At 39.3% G+C, this 10,550-nt stretch overlaps 1 long non-coding RNA gene across 2 annotated transcripts; it reads right to left on the bottom strand.

Moving 5' to 3' along the window:
* Window positions 1–391: 391 nt before the first annotated feature.
* LOC308081203 lies at window positions 392–8,858 on the bottom strand. Of its 2 annotated transcripts, XR_013932808.1 has the most exons (6): window positions 7,962–8,858; window positions 7,394–7,521; window positions 7,134–7,217; window positions 6,859–6,972; window positions 6,528–6,641; window positions 392–6,382 (listed from the first exon to the last, which is right to left on the bottom strand). It is a non-coding gene; the product is annotated as an uncharacterized lncRNA (long non-coding RNA). The 2 variants fall into 2 exon arrangements; XR_013932807.1 differs by having other exon boundaries at window positions 7,394–8,858.
* Window positions 8,859–10,550: the final 1,692 nt, after the last annotated feature.

Below are 10,550 nucleotides of genomic sequence, written 5' to 3'. Positions count from 1 at the left end.
ACAGCATGACCTTGCATACAATTACAAGTCCATGCACACCGAGGTCCAGATGTGCCTAGAGTTTTCTGACAACCACACATTATCCAATATAATACAACTATGCAAAGTAAAAATCTTTTGTTAAGTGTTAGTACCCTATGTATAGCGAAAATGGCAGATCTACAAGCTCACAATACAAGTGCTACATGTGCGCTTGTAGATCAGCTATTTTAGCTATGAATACAGTTTTGTCTTGAGATTTCGACTTACCCACTGTTGTGCCTTGGGCACCAAAGTTTGAAAACCACTACCATAGCAAATGTGAAATGTGTAACAGAAGATAAGTTTGATGACTTTGTGTTAAATCAATTTATTAAAAAAGCACAACAGTTTCCAATTTAGCTCTCAAATTACTGCATTTGAAGAATTACATAAAACATTCAACATGGCACAGTGACTTAAAATATTCCCAGGCTTCTTTAACTGACAATATAGCCTACTCTCAGATTTACAAATTACAAATTTACAAATCATTTACCACACCAGAGAAGCCCTGATCTCACTTCCTGCAGGATCCTGCAGGTTCACCAAGACGGCGCAGACCTGAAGCACCACATCAGCATAGCAACGAAGATAGGGTGGAATGAAGCTGAGGATCTGAAAATCTTTTAAACGTGCGTTAGCTCGCTCAACGTGGATCCTATTTCTAGCAATGTTCTGTGTAAGAAGGACCTCACTTTCTGTGAACTTTCCGTTGTTTAGGAATGGTGGGATGTTGACTGAAACTCCCTCTGGTAGGATGTCAGAAATTAAAAAGCCTTTGTCTGCTAGAATTAAATCTCCAGGTTTAAAATGACTAAGGATGCCAGACTCTTGCACTGTGGCTTTATCAGAAACTGAACCTGGAAACAGATCGCTACAGTAGGTAATGACCAGTGTTGGGACTAACGCGTTACAAGAAACGTGTTACTGTAACGCCGTTATTTTTGGCAGTAACTAGTACTCTAACGCATAATGTTTTTAATTCAGTAACTCAGTTACCGTTACTACATGGTGCGTTACTCCGTTATTTTTTATATAGTATTTATATATACAGCGAGGCAAACAGAGACTGAGAATTGTACTTAAGTACAGTACTTGAGTAAATGTACTTATTTACTTTACACCACTGTGTCTATGTTTATGTTTATGTTTATGTTTATTAAAGGATCCCCATTAGAGTCACATGACTGAGCCTCTAGTCTTCCTGGGGTCCTGAACAAAGCAAATACAATACAAATGTACAACTAAAAATACAAATAATAGTAAAAATAAAAAATAAAAATAAACAATACAAATAAAAATGAATACAAAAAGACAAATTAACATTTTAAAATCAAATCCAACAATCCAGTCAAATTAAACAAATAACAGTTATATACTTGACAAGTTACTTGCAAGGTATCTCTTAATTAGTTTTTTGAATATAATTTTGTTATGGATTGTACATAAGATGTTTTTGGGCAGAGCATTCCAGAGTTCTATTGACCTGTATATACCAGTGAGTTTTAGAAAATTCGTTTTGGGTGTTTTTGTTCTTAAATTACCAGAAGCTGCTCCCCTGGTGTTGTACCCATGTTCTGAAGTCATGTGTAACTGTTTTGCCAAGCTAGGCGGCTTATTGGTGCTAATAATGTTCCGCAGTAGCATTAGAAGACTCACCGATAATTTATGTTGAACCATCAGCCATGCCAGATGTTCATGCATATAGCTTATACTTGTCCTGTATGAACATCCTAGTGCCAGACGAGCCGCTTTATTCTGAGCAACCTGTAATTTTTTCAAATCAGTTTGTGTAGCTGACGACCAGATTACAGGGCAATATTCTAAATTGGACAGAACTAAAGAATGAATAACTGATTTCATTATAGAGGGAGTGATGAAACCAGAACACTTCCTAGTCATCCCTATTCCTCTTCCCATTTTGATGACAATATTGTTTATATGTTTAGACCAAGATAAAGAGCTGTCAATAGTTACTCCCAGAAGTTTTATTGTATTCACTTGTTCAATTTGTGTGGTACCAATTGACAGTTTTAACAGAGGATTCTTGCCCAACATGTGTCTTGATCCAAGCACAATGGCCTTTGTCTTAGAAATATTTAACACCAACTTGTTGCATTCAATCCATTTATAGATGTCTATTAAGGCACTTCTTAAAGAGTCAGTTACAACTTGCTCAGATGTTGCAGCACTGTATAATGTTGTGTCATCAGCATACATAATAGTTTTAACATTCTTTACACACAACGGTAAATCATTAGTGAAAATGGAGTATAACAAAGGCCCTAGGCAGCTACCTTGCGGAACCCCACAGTTAATAGTGTTCCAGTTTGAATAGCTGCCATTAAAGAAGACTCTCTGTTGTCTCCCTGAGAGATAATGAACAAACCATGCCAATGCATTGGAGGTAAACCATAACACTGTAACTTATCTACAAGCAAGGTATGATCAATTACATCAAATGCTGCACTGAAGTCCAACATAACAGCGCCTACTAATTTTTTATTATCCATGCATGATAACCAGTCGTCACTCATTTGCTGAAGGGCAGTGCTTGTGGAATGGCCTTCCCTGTATGCATGCTGAAAGTCAGACAGTAGATTGTTATTGGAAAAGTAGTCCATAACCTGTTTAAATACTATTTTTTCTATTATTTTGCTTAGCAAAGGTAAAATACTGATGGGACGGCTATTTGGACCATTAAATGTTTTATTTTTGTCTTTCGGAAGTGGGATGATTTTAGCGTCCTTCCATACTGTTGGATGAACCCCACTGATTAAACACTGATTGAATATATGACATATGGGAGTAGCTACAGAGTTAACCACAAGTTTGAGTATTCTACTGTCTAAGTTGTCTATACCAGAGGAAGAGGAATCTGCTTGTGACATAATTAATTTCTGAACTGTTTCTTTGTCAATCTGATTAAAGTTAAAGAGACAATTATTGTCTTTCATTATCTCTTTCTTTATTAGTGCGTGTGATAGTGAACCATCACTACTTTGTTGACCTCTTAATTTATCAACTTTATTTTTTTTTTAAATCATTGAAGTAGTTTGCAATATCGTAAGGTTTTGTTATGAAGATCCCTTCAGACTGTATGAATGAAATAGATGTATTAGATTTCCTGCCCATTATTTCGTTCAGTGTTGACCATAGTTTTTTCCCATCGTTTTTTATTTCACTAATCCTATGTTTATAATACTCTTTTTTTTTCTTATTATTTAGCCTTGTTACTTTATTCCTTAATTGACAGTAGATTTGTCTATCTATCTTCAAACCTAGTTTATTTGCTGTTTTCTTTGCATTATCCCTCGCAGTCATTAAGTCGAGGATTTCTTTATCTAGCCATGGAGCACCTTTGGACCTAACAGTAAATTTTCTAAATGGTGCATGTCTATTTACTATTTCCATGAGCAGATTCATAAACACATTAAGTGCTATTTCAGGGTTGTTCTCTTTGCTCACTATTGACCAGTCCACTTGTTCTACCTCACCAACAAATACTTCCTTATTGAAGTGCTTGTAGGATCTCTTGTTAATAACTCTGCTACCTCCTTTAGGGATTTTAGCACTCCTAGATAATGCAACCAAATTATGATCACTAAATCCTACTGCTATAGAAACTGCTTTAGAACAGCGTTCTGGAAAGTTGGTAAATACAAGGTCCAAACATGTAGAAGAAGTACTACCATTCTTATTAGTAAAATTTCGTGTCGGATGAGATACCATTTGTGTCATATTGCATGCTTGAGCCATAGATAATAACTTGCATTTCATATTACACTTATCAGAAAGCCAATCAATGTTCATGTCACCCAAAAAGTATACTTCTCTATTTCCATCTGAGGCTTTATCAACCATACTGCACATGTCTGACAGATAGCTCATATCAGCACTGGGGGGTCTATAACAGCATCCTATAAGAAATGGTTTAGTATGTGGTAAATGTACCAGGACCCATAATGCCTCTATACCATCTTTAGTTAGATCATTCATAGGTTCAGCAGGGATATGACTTTGAATATATATTGCCACACCACCACCAAATCTATTTCTGTCTTTTCTGAATATATTGTAACCCTGTATTGACACCGCTGCATTACCAAATGCGGGTTCAAGGTGGGTTTCTGAAACAGTAAAAATATGGATATTTTGCTGAGAAGCCAGGCGCTGTACCTCATGAACTTTATTTCTAAGACTACATACATTTAGATGTGCCATTATTAGGCCTTTTGTTGGAAATTTAGACATAACAATGTGAAATGATACAGCCTCCCTTAACACAGGTATTTAAATTATTTAAATTACTGCCATACATTACCAAGTACCTGCCAAAAATATGGCCACATTGAATACATTTGAAACATGTCACATGCGGAGACGTGCTGTGGGCGGGACATCCTGACCGGTTGACAATGACACGGCAGGTCATTCATTATCACCGCAATTCAGGCACATTTCAAATGCTTTGCAAGCTCTCTCTCTCGCTCTTTCTTTCTCTCTCTCTTAACAGCGTGCGTGTGTTTCTGGGAGAGAGAGAGCGAGAGAGAGAAAGAAAGAGTGTGTCAGGTCACACGCTGTTAAGTTACACCTATTTCCTGTTAATAATAACCAGTGTAAAATGTGCTGCATTGGGAGATAAATGGGAGACACTTTATTGTGAAGGTATGACCGGAAGAAGAGAGTTGTTGCTGCTGCGTAGTTGTTGCAATATATTATAACTCTGTTGTCTGCACGACAGTCAGACAGAGACTGCGGTCTGGTTATATTATGTAAAGTTGTGTATTTAACAGTCAAACACAACTACACAAGTTGTATCATTTCGAGTTAGAATATGTCTCAGACACTAGGCTACTATAAGGGCACTTGTGAGTAAAGTTGGCAAGTTGCCCTACAGTTTAACAACAATGCAAGTTGAAATATCCAACACAGATGCGTAAATACTCTTAACAGCTATAGGCTACTGCAACTGTGGCATCCAGGTGAAACGACGTTAATCATAAAGGTGGACCTATTTTTAACTCTATGAGATGGACACGTTAAAACGTTACCACTTTGAACTGAATAGCTCTATGATGAGACGACAATATTCTCACAACTCATCAACTTTCCCAGCCTCCCAACCAGACGCACAGACGGCATCTGGTTGGCAACCTATACAGTATAACCTTCTGTGAGTGAGTAGTGGTCTATCATTTATTACCCTCAGCTGAGCCACGTTATGAAGGATTAATCTGAAATGCCCTTTTTTTTGCAGTGCCCTTTGATTAGAAAATGTGTTCAAACATAATTTGTTATTGAGAAACCATTATGCACGCAGCATGCGCAAATAGTAATGTAGGTAATTAATGTATTTGTGCAAGATGACCCTGCTATATAAAATGTGTATATAACTCGTTCATCATGGTTCATGTTTAAATAGCTCAATCCAAAATATAATGCTGTAGGCCTAAGTGTTAGGCTGTATTTACGCACCTGCTTGTAATTAATGCATGAACATAATTATGACCGGTATTTTTATCAGATGTCGGATACATTTGAATCATTCCGGACATTGGGACAGGCAGATTAAAATCCTAGCGCAACCCCTGGTATAGACCACATTGCTTAGCAGAGTTCAGTGATGCAAGTTCAAGTTGATCAACAGATTGTATTATTCTCCAATGCAATAACAGTACTGAAATGAAGGCTATAAGGGCATTAATGTTTTTTTCAAGTAACTAAAAAGTTACTTTTCACAGTAACGCATTACCTTTTGGTGTAAGTAACTAGTAAAGTAACTGAGTTACTTTTAAATTAAGTAACTAGTAATGGTAACTAGTTGGTGCAACTCCCAACAACAACTTGAAAGAGTGCATCCCTCTGTATGCAGAATAAGTCTGCTTCTGTTCATCCATTTGATGAGGAGCAGCTATTTTAATGTCAGTGCAGTCTATTACCATCCTGCAATTTGAACGTCTGGAACGAGGCAGGGAGGCTTAACTGATTCTTCTCTCTACTTGGCACTACACTCATAATGTCTTTAAAGAAAATCTCATGTAACACATGGATATATGTGATTATCACATTGCTGACTGTAGCAGTGCTGCAGTGGAACAACTGGGCAAGATGCAAATTAGTGTAGTTCTTTCGCAATTTCATAAGGGTCATGAAAACTTGGTCCTCGAGTGAGAGAACATCCACTTTCAAGCCACTGATGTATACTATTGAGTCCTTGAACAGCCCACATAAAAACAACATCGAGGAATATTGCTGCACTCTTCATGTTGAGCATCATCAATGATTTTCTGCAATCTTGACCAATCCACAGACGTGCATGCAACAGGAGGTGGCGTTTCGGCAGAGGTGCATTGACTTGCTGGTGGTTGCATGAGAGAGAGAAGGACATAGACAGAAAGAGACAGAGAGAGATGGAGTTATTCATGAAAAGATTGAGGTGGAGGTATATTTACAGACAGATGATGTATAAGTGGATGATGGTAAACATTAAAAACATAACGTACATAAGCTGAATGGAACTGGAGGTGACATTTCAGCAGAAGTGTATGTAACTTCAGGCGACGCTTCAGAGAGGCATGGAACTGGAGCTGTTGTTTCAGCAGCGGTGCATGGATTTGCTGGAGGTTGCATGAGCAATAAATACAGAGAGAGAGAGAGAGAGAGAGAGAGAGAGAGAGAGAGAGAGAGAGAGAGAGAGAGAGACACACACACACACACACAGAGACAGAGATATAAATAGAGACAGCGTTAGTTATGAAAAGATCGAGGTGGAGGTATATTTACAGTCAGATGATGCATAAGTGGATGATTGTAAACATTCAAAACATAACGTACATAAGATGCATGTAACTGGAGGTGACATTTCAGTAGAAGTGCATGTAACTTCAGGCGGCGCTTCAGAGAGGCATGGAACTGGAGCTGTTATTTCAGCAGCGGTGCATGGATTTGCTGGAGATTGCATGAGAGATAAATACAAAGAGAGAGAGAGAGATAGAAATAGAGAGACAGAGGGGGAGACAGTGTTAGTCATGAAAAGATTGAGGTGGAGGTATATTTACAGTCAGATGATGCATAAGTGGATGATGGTAAACATTAAAAACATAACGTACATAAGATGCATGGAACTGGAGGTGACATTTCAGCAGAAGTGCATGTAACTTCAGGCGGCACTTCAGAGATGATTGGAACTGGAGCTGTTGTTTCAGCAGCGGTGCATGGATTTGTTGGAGGTTGCATGAGAGAGTGACACACACACACACACACACACACACACACACACACACACACACACACACAGAGGGAGAGACAGTGTTACATTCATATACATAAGAGGTATGGAAATGGAGGTGACTTGCTGGAGGTTGTGTACCTGCAGCACAGGGCCTAAGCCTAACCCTAGGGCCTTTTCGATTAAACCATATAGGCCCATTGGAGATGCCAGCAGTGAAATGGCAACTGCACACATGCGACTCCTTGCTGGTCCTCCGGTCTTTTCTTCTAAATAAAATCAAAAACAAAGATGATAAGGCAAGATGTTAGACATTCTTTCTTAGAGAGACTAGTAGGGCAGTCACAAGCATGACATTTTACTTGACAATTAGTCACACATATAATTACAATTAACAATTTAATTGTAGTTTTAGCAATGAACATTGGAACATATAAATACAAATACCATTTGTTTGGCTTTGTACACAAATATTGCACATGACAGATATGACAAATAACATATTATACAAAGAAATGACGGCCCCAATAATCAATATGTACAATACAAGGTACAACTGCTTGAAAGCATTATTAACTATAACATCTTATGTGAAAATAAGATCAATTAGCCTGTGATCATTCCCTGATCAGGAACTCATGGATTGATTGATTGAATAATTTATTTAGAAATTTGCAGAAAAAAGCACAAGAAAGTACAGTTTACATACAAGGTCAACTAAATAGGATTGAAAAGCCCATGAAAGGGGGCACGGTGGCACAGTCGGTAGTGCTGTCGCCTCACAGCTAGAAGGTCCTGGGTTCGATTCCCGCAGGGGACGCTGTGGGCGCTGGGGGTGTGTTTTCTCCTCCGCGTCATCAGTGCCCATACCCTAGGTGGGGTTGGCGAAAGGGCCTTTCTGTGTGGAGTTTGCATGTTCTCCCCGTGTCTCCTAGGGTAGGTACCCTCACAAAAACATCGATGGCCAAAACGCAAAACCTCCTATCTGAAAAATTAATATTGTTGGGAAAATGAAAAAGAAAACTACAAAATGTTGTGCTACAATGCGCTACAATGTTGTGCTACAATGCAATTTTTTTATGATACCCATCACATAATACACTGTTTCTGGATTTCTGGACTATATTACAATATTATACGTTAATTACACTGATCTCATATTGCAAATGCAGATATGAGGTTTTTCCCCACTTTTCCTGGATAATTCTGCAGATAGGAGCTTTTGCATTTCAATGTTAAGTGATTGCATAACTAAATAATGACAAATAATACTGGCTGTAAATACATACATTTACAGCTGCAAACAGTTGCATCAGTGGTGTGGTCTAGGTTTTTTTCCGGAGGTATACAATAATCATTCCCTGCACGAGATGCGCGTGGTCGTGGGTATACGCTAGCGCATTTTCAATGGATGAAATGGTTAGTATTTGCATTGAATGCTTTTTTATTTTATTCAAAAACAAAACAAAGTTTGCAGGGCAATGCTCACAAAAAAAATTGCTAAGAACAGTCCACAGCAAGAATCTAAAATAAAAGTGCTAACAAATAAAATTTACAAAAAGGACAACAGGAATACAATTAGGTGGACTACAAAACAACAGGCCCAGGCACCCCTCGACATAATCCTCCCTACCCCCGGGGGGGGGGGGGGGGGGGGGGGGTTATTTCAGGTGGTGGAGTTGGGGGGTCCCAACTCCACCACCTGAAATAACCCCCCCACCCACAACCCCCATTCCCCCAAACCCCACCCACCCAAACCCTCATGCCCTCCAACTCCCCTAACTCATACAACTGGATCACCAACCTTGTGTTCAGTGGATAGTGGAATAGTATGTAAGATCATTGAATGTCTTAAAGAGTCTATAAGCAAGGAGGAAAGACGGATGCCATGACCCTAGAATCACCAAAGCCAGGGAGGAGATGAGAGCAGCACACAGGGACTTTTTTGCTGACCAAAAAGGAGAGGGTCTGAGGGAGGAATATAAGCAGAGAAAGGAGGAGCTATACCACGTGTATGCAACTGGAACAACAGGAGCTGACCCAAAAAATCAGGGACATTAAAGGTTTCATGACGTTCAGTTTTACCACACATTAAAAGTCTTTGTCATGGTCCTTCAAACGTGTATAAAAAGTTTTAACAAAAAATTCCACTCCATTGATCCATGGCAGGTGTTTTTCTCTCACATTTCTAAAGCCTTTTCAACTGCAAAGAAAAAAGATATCTTTGTCTGCGGGTGTCGCTGTTGAGGGATTTTGCCTGTCAATCATCGCCTCTGCTCCGCCCCCCCAAAGGAAAGGATAGGGGAGGGGAGGGGCGAGGAGGAGAGTGGGCGGGATTAATGGCCTGTGACTTCACTGCCCAAGGGCCAAGCTCAGATTACTTTTCAGCCTAATTATTCAGAAAACCCCAGACCACAGAAAATCCACTGAATGTTCAAAGTTCAGATTTATGGGGTGTAATTGAGGTCATAAACCCCCCCAAAAAAACATTAAAAAAAAAATAGATGTAATAGAACCTTTAAAGAGGTGCATGTTAACCAGAAGCATGGCAAGAGCTGGAAGCTCATCAATGACATTTCTGGCAGAAGCTCTTCTCAGACTTCTGGGGAGAAAGCGCAGAGGACCGAGAAACATGGTACCAGCACTTCAAAACACTCCTAGGAAATCCTCCTTCAATCGAAGAAGAGGATGATCTGATGCTCCTGTCTTCCATGACCTTCCCATACCAGACGGCTCATTCACCATGGATGACTACCAGAGGGCCAAGGCTACTATTAGTAGGGGGTACTAAGCACAAAAAATGGCCAAATCGTTACGCGGCGGATAAAAGCATGAAATTTGATACAGATGTCCCTTGGGTCATCCTAAAACATCCTAGAAGGGGTGCCCAAAAAAATCTCAAACAGGAAGTGAGTTATGGACAAAATTCAAAATGGCCACCTAAACTGTTGACCGTTGACTCAAAAGACACCAAAGGAATCTCCAAAAAGCATAAAATTTGGCGCATATGTCCCTTGGGTCATCCTAAGACATCCTAGAAGGGGTGCCCAAAGGAATCTGAAACAGGAAGTGAGTTATGGACTAAATTGAAAATGGCCGCCTAGTGTTGTCGATTGACTCAAAAGACAACTAAAGAATCTCATAAAAGCATACAATTTGGCACACATGTCCTTTTGGTCATCCTAAGACATCCTAGAAGGGGTGCCCAAAAAAATCTTAAGCAGGAACTGAGTTATTGACAAAATTGAAAATGGCCGCCTACAGTGTTATCCATTGACTCAAAAGACAACTAAAGAAT

This window comes from Gymnoscopelus braueri (assembly GCF_963280865.1).
Source record: "Gymnoscopelus braueri genome assembly, contig: SCAFFOLD_301, whole genome shotgun sequence".
Lineage (NCBI taxonomy): Eukaryota > Metazoa > Chordata > Actinopteri > Myctophiformes > Myctophidae > Gymnoscopelus > Gymnoscopelus braueri.
Note: the sequence above shows the minus strand (reverse complement) of the source record. Positions and strands in the feature narration are given on the sequence as shown.